The following is a 9,168-nucleotide window of genomic DNA, read 5'->3' as shown; positions in this document are numbered from 1 at the left end:
GAAAACCTAGCTAGGAAGTTCTCTTCAAAATGCAGTGAACTTGACTCAGGCCTTAAAGTTATTGACAAATGCTATATTCCAGGTTATGGGTAACATAAAAAAATGTATTAAAATAAAGGAAACAATGCAACAAAAGAAACAATGAAAAAAAGCACAAGCTAAGAGTAAGGACTTAGAAAAACTGGGGGTCATGGAAAGCTAAGAGCTGAAGAAGTCCAGGGGAAGTAAGGAGTGGAAGAGCGTTGAAGAGATCGGAAGAGAGTGTTTCTTTGTTTAGGGTAATTTTAAAGAGGCTATTCACATGGTCATAAGCTGCACCCACTTAGCCTCAGGTTTCTCTCACAGAAAGTTGTTTGGAAAAACACATCAGATACAGTAAATGACATACATGACTTTCTTGTTCGACTAACAAACTATACGAGGTCTATTAGAAAAGTATCCGACCTTATTATTTTTTTCAAAAACCATATGGATTTAAATCACGTGTGATTACATCAGACATGCTTGGAAATTGGAAGTCCCAAAAACCAGTTTTATTTGTTATTATCTATCGTCCACCTGGTCGTTACTGTGAGTTTCTCTGTGAATTTTCAGACCTTTTGTATGACTTAGTGCTTAGAGATAAGATAATTATAGTGGGCGATTTTAACATCCACACAGATGCTGAGAATGACAGCCTCAACACTGCATTTAATCTATTATTAGACTCTATTGGCTTTGCTCAAAAAGTAAATGAGTCCACCCACCACTTTAATCATATCTTAGATCTTGTTCTGACTTATGGTATGGAAATAGAAGACTTAACAGTATTCCCTGAAAACTCCCTTCTGTCTGATCATTTCTTAATAACATTTACATTTACTCTGATGGACTACCCAGCAGTGGGGAATAAGTTTCATTACACTAGAAGTCTTTCAGAAAGCGCTGTAACTAGGTTTAAGGATATGATTCCTTCTTTATGTTCTCTAATGCCATATACCAACACAGTGCAGAGTAGCTACCTAAACTCTGTAAGGGAGATAGAGTATCTCGTCAATAGTTTTACATCCTCATTGAAGACAACTTTGGATGCTGTAGCTCCTCTGAAAAAGAGAGCTTTAAATCAGAAGTGTCTGACTCCGTGGTATAACTCACAAACTCGTAGCTTAAAGCAGATAACCCGTAAGTTGGAGAGGAAATGGCGTCTCACTAATTTAGAAGATCTTCACTTAGCCTGGAAAAAGAGTCTGTTGCTCTATAAAAAAGCCCTCCGTAAAGCTAGGACATCTTTCTACTCATCACTAATTGAAGAAAATAAGAACAACCCCAGGTTTCTTTTCAACACTGTAGCCAGGCTGACAAAGAGTCAGAGCTCTATTGAGCTGAGTATTCCATTAACTTTAACTAGTAATGACTTCATGACTTTCTTTGCTAACAAAATTTTAACTATTAGAGAAAAAATTACTCATAACCATCCCAAAGACATATCGTTATCTTTGGCTGCTTTCAGTGATGCCGGTATTTGGTTAGACTCTTTCTCTCCGATTGTTCTGTATGAGTTATTTTCATTAGTTACTTCATCCAAACCATCAACATGTTTATTAGACCCCATTCCTACCAGGCTGCTCAAGGAAGCCCTACCATTATTTAATGCTTCGATCTTAAATATGATCAATCTATCTTTGTTAGTTGGCTATGTACCACAAGCTTTTAAGGTGGCAGTAATTAAACCATTACTTAAAAAGCCATCACTTGACCCAGCTATCTTAGCTAATTATAGGCCAATCTCCAACCTTCCTTTTCTCTCAAAAATTCTTGAAAGGGTAGTTGTAAAACAGCTAACTGATCATCTGCAGAGGAATGGTCTATTTGAAGTGTTTCAGTCAGGTTTTAGAATTCATCATAGTACAGAAACAGCATTAGTGAAGGTTACAAATGATCTTCTTATGGCCTCGGACAGTGGACTCATCTCTGTGCTTGTTCTGTTAGACCTCAGTGCTGCTTTTGATACTGTTGACCATAAAATTTTATTACAGAGATTAGAGCATGCCATAGGTATTAAAGGCACTGCGCTGCGGTGGTTTGAATCATATTTGTCTAATAGATTACAATTTGTTCATGTAAATGGGGAATCTTCTTCACAGACTAAAGTTAATTATGGAGTTCCACAAGGTTCTGTGCTAGGACCAATTTTATTCACTTTATACATGCTTCCCTTAGGCAGTATTATTAGACGGTATTGCTTAAATTTTCATTGTTCCGCAGATGATACCCAGCTTTATCTATCCATGAAGCCAGAGGACACACACCAATTAGCTAAACTGCAGGATTGTCTTACAGACATAAAGACATGGATGACCTCTAATTTCCTGCTTTTAAACTCAGATAAAACTGAAGTTATTGTACTTGGCCCCACAAATCTTAGAAACATGGTGTCTAACCAGATCCTTACTCTGGATGGCATTACCCTGACCTCTAGTAATACTGTGAGAAATCTTGGAGTCATTTTTGATCAGGATATGTCATTCAAAGCGCATATTAAACAAATATGTAGGACTGCTTTTTTGCATTTACGCAATATCTCTAAAATCAGAAAGGTCTTGTCTCAGAGTGATGCTGAAAAACTAATTCATGCATTTATTTCCTCTAGGCTGGACTATTGTAATTCATTATTATCAGGTTGTCCTAAAAGTTCCCTAAAAAGCCTTCAGTTAATTCAAAATGCTGCAGCTAGAGTACTGACGGGGACTAGAAGGAGAGAGCATATCTCACCCATATTGGCCTCTCTTCATTGGCTTCCTGTTAATTCTAGAATAGAATTTAAAATTCTTCTTCTTACTTATAAGGTTTTGAATAATCAGGTCCCATCTTATCTTAGGGACCTCGTAGTACCATATCACCCCAATAGAGCGCTTCGCTCTCAGACTGCAGGCTTACTTGTAGTTCCTAGGGTTTGTAAGAGTAGAATGGGAGGCAGAGCCTTCAGCTTTCAGGCTCCTCTCCTGTGGAACCAGCTCCCAATTCAGATCAGGGAGACAGACACCCTCTCTACTTTTAAGATTAGGCTTAAAACTTTCCTTTTTGCTAAAGCTTATAGTTAGGGCTGGATCAGGTGACCCTGAACCATCCCTTAGTTATGCTGCTATAGACGTAGACTGCTGGGGGGTTCCCATGATGCACTGTTTCTTTCTCTTTTTGCTCTGTATGCACCACTCTGCATTTAATCATTAGTGATTGATCTCTGCTCCCCTCCACAGCATGTCTTTTTCCTGGTTCTCTCCCTCAGCCCCAACCAGTCCCAGCAGAAGACTGCCCCTCCCTGAGCCTGGTTCTGCTGGAGGTTTCTTCCTGTTAAAAGGGAGTTTTTCCTTCCCACTGTAGCCAAGTGCTTGCTCACAGGGGGTCGTTTTGACCGTTGGGGTTTTACATAATTATTGTATGGCCTTGCCTTACAATATAAAGCGCCTTGGGGCAACTGTTTGTTGTGATTTGGCGCTATATAAAAAAATTGATTGATTGATTGATTGATTGATGCTTGAAGCCTCGTGGGCATGCGAGAGTTTTTTCACACCTGTCGGTTACGTCATTCGCCTGTGGGCAGTCTTTGAGTGAGGAGTGGCCCACCCTCTCGTCGTTTTTTCATTGTTTAGGAATGGCTCAGAGACTGCTGCTTTGTTTGATCAAATTTTTTTCAAAACTGTAAGGCACAACTGAGTGGACACCATTCGATAAATTCAGCTGGTTTTCGTTGAAAATTTTAACGGCTGATGAGAGATTTTGGTCTGGTAGTGTCACCGTAAGGACGGCCCACGGCGCCTGATGGCGATCTGCGCTCTGAGGCGGCGTCATCTCGCTGTTTCAAGTTGAAAACTTCCACATTTCAGGCTCTGTTGACCCAGTAAGTCGTCAGATAACAGAGAACTTTCAGAAGAAGTTGGCATGAGGAGTTTATTCGGACATTCCATTGTTAACGGACATTTTGTAATGAAAGAACGTGCGGGCAGAGTTGCATGTCGGGCCGGACCCGACCACGGGGGTCACGACAGGAAAAACACCTCCGTTGGAAACCTTAACGGGCAAGTTGGAACATGCCCAAGCTGTTAAACAATTTCTCAGTTACTCACTTGTTGAAAGCCATCAAAAGCCGCCTGAATTTTACAAATGGTTTTCAACACGGAGGTGTTTTTCCTGTCGCGGCGCACACAGATTCGCAGCGTCGTCACTGAAGCGATTCAGCGAATTTGCGCGCACGTTCTTTCATTACAAAATGACCTTTAACAGTGGAATGTCCGCATAAAGTCCTCATTCCGGCCTCTTCTGAATCTTCTCTGTTCTCTCACGACGTCCTGGGTCAACAGAGCCTTAAATTAGGATGACTTCAGCTCAAAACAGCCAGATGACGTTGCCTGGAAGCGCTGCGTGACGTCCCGCTCCATGGGAAGCCCTTAAAGCGACAGAAACACCCCATAATCTCTCATCAGCCGTTAAACTTTTCACCGAAAACCAGCTGAATTTCTCGAATAGTGTCCACTCGGATATTCCTCACAGATCCTGAAAAAAGTTTGATAAAGCAACGCGCGCCGTCTCGAGCAGCGTCTCAAACAAAGGAATTCAGCCGAGAGGGCGGGACCAGTGCTCACTCAAAGCCTGCCCACAGGGAAATGACGTCACCGACACGCGTGAAAAAACTCACGCATGCACACGAGGGTTCAAGCATGATTGGTGTAATCGCATGTCAATCAAATCCATATAGTTTTTTTTTTATAAAACTGCCGGTTAGTTTTATAAGATACCTCGTAAACTGACTGAGACATCCTCTAAAATAGAAGAAGCAGGTCGTTAACAGAAACACTGTTTTCACTATGACAATTCATTAATAATACAACAAATAACATTTAAACATGCACCAAGAGTGCATGTTTTAAAAAAAAAAACAAGGGGATACTCTTAATGTCACATGAAAACAACATGTAAAAGATTAAATTGGAATATAAATTTTGTCTTTGGTTAACTATAACAACAGGAAAAGAAATTACAGGTTCTCTCTCTTTTGTTAAAAGAAATTATATTTGCATATTCAGGGGTCTGTGTCCTTCTTCCATGTGGCACTGTGGTTCCATCCCTATGTTGAGTGTTTTTATGACCACTGACCTTTTGGCCACCTGACTGGTTGAGGTTCTGTTTATTGCGATGTTATCAGTAGAGAGTGTTGTCTGGACATTCTCTGGATCGGACAGGTTTCATTAAACTGTCCAATAAATTCTGTTTGAACTTGTGCAGACTTCAGAAGTGTGGAACAAGCATCTTTGATCCATAAGGGCTGTTTGTTGAAGTTCTTGTGAGGCTTCATAAATTCATCCAGGTATTTTTTGTAAGACTGGTCACTTTATGGGAAGGGAGGTTAGGACTTTTGGTGATAATGATAACATAGTTATTAAGCTTCAGACATTCCAGCCTTAGAAATGCCTGGAGAGTCGGTTCTTTAAGAGTGGAAAACTAAACCAACTTTTCATTCGGTAAAGATATGCCTGGGGCCATATTCATGACAACACAAATAAGACAGAAGCCCTAAAAAATAGTAAACACCAGTTTTCACTGATGTCAGTGCTCAAAGTAGCCATCCTTGATTGTGAATACTGGGTATGTGGCGTTCAAAGAAGTTGAAATGACAACTTCAAGGGGGCTAAACTGGGAGGGACTCAGAGTAGAGCCGCTGCTTCTTTGCATCAGCAGGAACCAGCTGAGGTGGTTTTGGCATCTGGTGAGGATGCCTTCTTGTTGTCTCTCTCGGGACGTCTTCCAGGCATGTCTAACTGGGACGAGGTCCTGGTGAAGACCCTGGACATTATGAATGCAGACAAATCCTACACACTGTAGCTTTAAAGATGAGGGCAGGCTTCCATACACCTATCCCATATTTAAATTACAGTAGCTTTTAAATAAACTTTGTAATTGTAGAGCTGCTGTTGGAAGTAATGAATTGAATTTAATTAAATTGGCCCAAATCATGTTGTCAGCAAAAATGAGATTTTATGATGCACCAAGTGTAGCTGTGTGTGAAGCAAATTGCTTTTGGATTGCAGTATCAGACCAATGCTTTCTTAGTAGTCATTAAATTGTGCTGGTTTGTTTGAGCCCATTGGCATCACTGCACTATATGTGCGTGTCTTCACTGGCAGTATTGAAAAGCACAGAATGTTCCATGAAAAGTCTGAAATAATTCCCCAAAGCTGACTGCAGGGAGGCTTCTCAGGTTTACCTTCACCAACCCAACAAGCAACAAGGTTGGCTGTGCATGCCTGTCTGTATGTCACGGTTCCAAAACAGAGACCTTACTGTGAGCAGCCTGGACATTTTTAACAGTGGACAGACTCAAACCAGTTTAAAAGGACAAGGACATCATCCCGCCATCAGAAATGTTTCTCTCCTCTGTGCCTGTGAAACCCAGATCCTCCTGCAGAGCTGAAGGGGAAAAGTCAAGCTGTGGAAAGAATATGCATCATGTCCTCTGTATCTTGTATTGACCACAGGCTTCAAACAGGACCACAAAAACAGTTGGCCAGTCTGCTGACTACCGTGAAGCACGGGATGCTGAGGTTATGCAGCTTTGTCACAAGATCAGACAGCTTGTCCAAGACCATCATGTAAGGGACGCTGCAGGGAACAAGATAGTGAGGAGGATGGAGGAAATGATCGGCCAAAAACGTTAAAGAATACACAAAGCTGGACAGTGCTACACTGTAACATACTGTGATTTTGCCTCCAAAAATGTGCTTGGGCAGAAAACAAAAAGAGAAATTGTTTAACCTATAAATTATGTTAAGGCTAAGTCAAAAATAATTTGGTTTAATTTAAAAAGCGAGGTGTGGGGGAGATGCTTTAAAAATGTTTTGGCTGCCAAATAAAATTTTTGTTTAACTTAAAAAGTTGTGGTTTTTGGGCTGCTGAAAAAATGATTTGTGCTAACTTTAAGAAAATATTGTGTTTGGGCTGCCTAAAAAATGTATTTATTTTAACTAAATAAGCGATACTGTGTGTGTGTGTGTGTGCGTGTGTGTGTGTGTGTGTGTGTATATATATATATATATATATATATATACACATACACAGTAGTGTTCAGAATAATAGTAGTGCTATGTGACTAAAAAGGTTAATCCAGGTTTTGAGTATATTTCTTATTGTTACATGGGAAACAAGGTACCAGTAGATTCAGTAGATTCTCACAAATCCAACAAGACCAAGCATTCATGATATGCACACTCTTAGGGCTATGAAATTGGGCTATTAGTAAAAAAAGTAGAAAAGGGGGTGTTCACAATAATAGTAGTGTGGCATTCAGTCAGTGAGTTCGTCAATTTTGTGGAACAAACAGGTGTGAATCAGGTGTCCCCTATTTAAGGATGAAGCCAGCACCTGTTGAACATGCTTTTCTCTTTGAAAGCCTGAGGAAAATGGGACGTTCAAGACATTGGTTCAGAAGAACAGCGTAGTTTGATTAAAAAGTTGATTGGAGAGGGGAAAACTTATACACAGGTGCAAAAAATTATAGGCTGTTCATCTACAATGATCTCCAATGCTTTAAAATGGACAAAAACCAGAGACGCGTGGAGGAAAACAGAAAACAACCATCAAAATGGATAGAAGAATAACCAGAATGGCAAAGGCTCACCCATTGATCAGCTCCAGGATGATCAAAGACAGTCTGGAGTTACCTGTAAGTGCTGTGACAGAAGATGCCTGTGTGAAGCTAATTTATTTGCAAGAATCCCCTGCAAAGTCCCTCTATTAAATAAAAGACATGTGCAGAAGAGGTTACAATTTGCCAAAGAACACATCAACTGGCCTAAAGAGAAATGGAGGAATATTTTGTGGACTGATGAGAGTAAAATTGTTCTTTTTGGGTCCAAGTGCCGCAGACAGTTTGTGAGATGACCCCCAAACTCTGAATTCAAGCCACAGTTCACAGTGAAGACAGTGAAGCATGGTGGTGCAAGCATCATGGTATGGGCATGTTTCTCCTACTATGGTGTTAGGCCTATATATCGCATACCAGGTATCATGGATCAGTTTGGATATGACAAAATACTTGAAGAGGTCATGTTGCCTTATGCTGAAGAGGACATGCCCTTGAAATGGGTGTTTCAACAAGACAATGACCCCAAGCACACTAGTTAACCAGCAAAATCTTGGTTCCAAACCAACAAAATTAATGCCTCACAGATATGAAGAAATCATGAAAAACTGTGGTCATACAACTAAATACTAGTTTAGTGACTCACAGGATTGCTAAAAAAGCAGTTTGAACATAACAGTTTTGAGTTTGTACCATCAACAGCAGATGCTACTATTATTGTGAACACCCCCTTTTCTACTTTTTTTGTTTACTAATAGCCCAATTTCATAGCCTTAAGAGTGTGCATATCATGAATGCTTGGTCTTGTTGGATTTGTGAGAATCTACTGAATCTACTGGTACCTTGTTTCCCATGTAACAATAAGAAATGTACTCAAAACCTGGATTAATCTTTTTAGTCACATGGCACTACTGTTATTCTGAACACTACTGTGTGTGTGTGTGTGTATGTGTGTGTGTGTATATATATATATATATACACGAGGTCTGTTAGAAAAGTATCAACCTTTTTATTTTTTTCAAAAACCTGATGGATTTGAATCACGTGTGCTTGCATGAGCAAAGTCGATTGCATCATTTTCTGGTAAACAGCCTTTGTGTGGGATGTGTGTCGTGCGCTTGGTGGATTTTCATTTCAAGGAAAAAGACGGAACGACTGGAGCAGTGCCACATCAAATTTTGCCAGAAACTGGACGACAGCCAGGTGGAAACCATTCGGATGATTCAGACGGCTTTCGGTGACTTTTCAGTCGTGTGACTATCCCAGAAATTGTGGAAGAGGTGAGCATGTCACAACATGTCCTGTGAGACTTCCAACATGGAGGAGCTTTTGCGCCGCCATCAGCATCAGCATGAATTTCATCACCACTCTTTTCATGGCCAAATCTTCTGTCACAGTGGATTGTACCGAAAAAGTGCTGATGTCCACCTCTTCTGCAATTTTTCAGATAGTCACACGACGGCCCCACATCACCACAGCATTCACTTTGGAAATGATCTGTCATTTCAGCATGTTGATGGCCGACCCGAGCGTGGCTCGCTCTCCAACGTTGTGCG

Source organism: Thalassophryne amazonica, chromosome 10 (genome assembly GCF_902500255.1).
Source record: "Thalassophryne amazonica chromosome 10, fThaAma1.1, whole genome shotgun sequence".
Classification (NCBI taxonomy): domain Eukaryota; kingdom Metazoa; phylum Chordata; class Actinopteri; order Batrachoidiformes; family Batrachoididae; genus Thalassophryne; species Thalassophryne amazonica.
Note: the sequence above shows the minus strand (reverse complement) of the source record.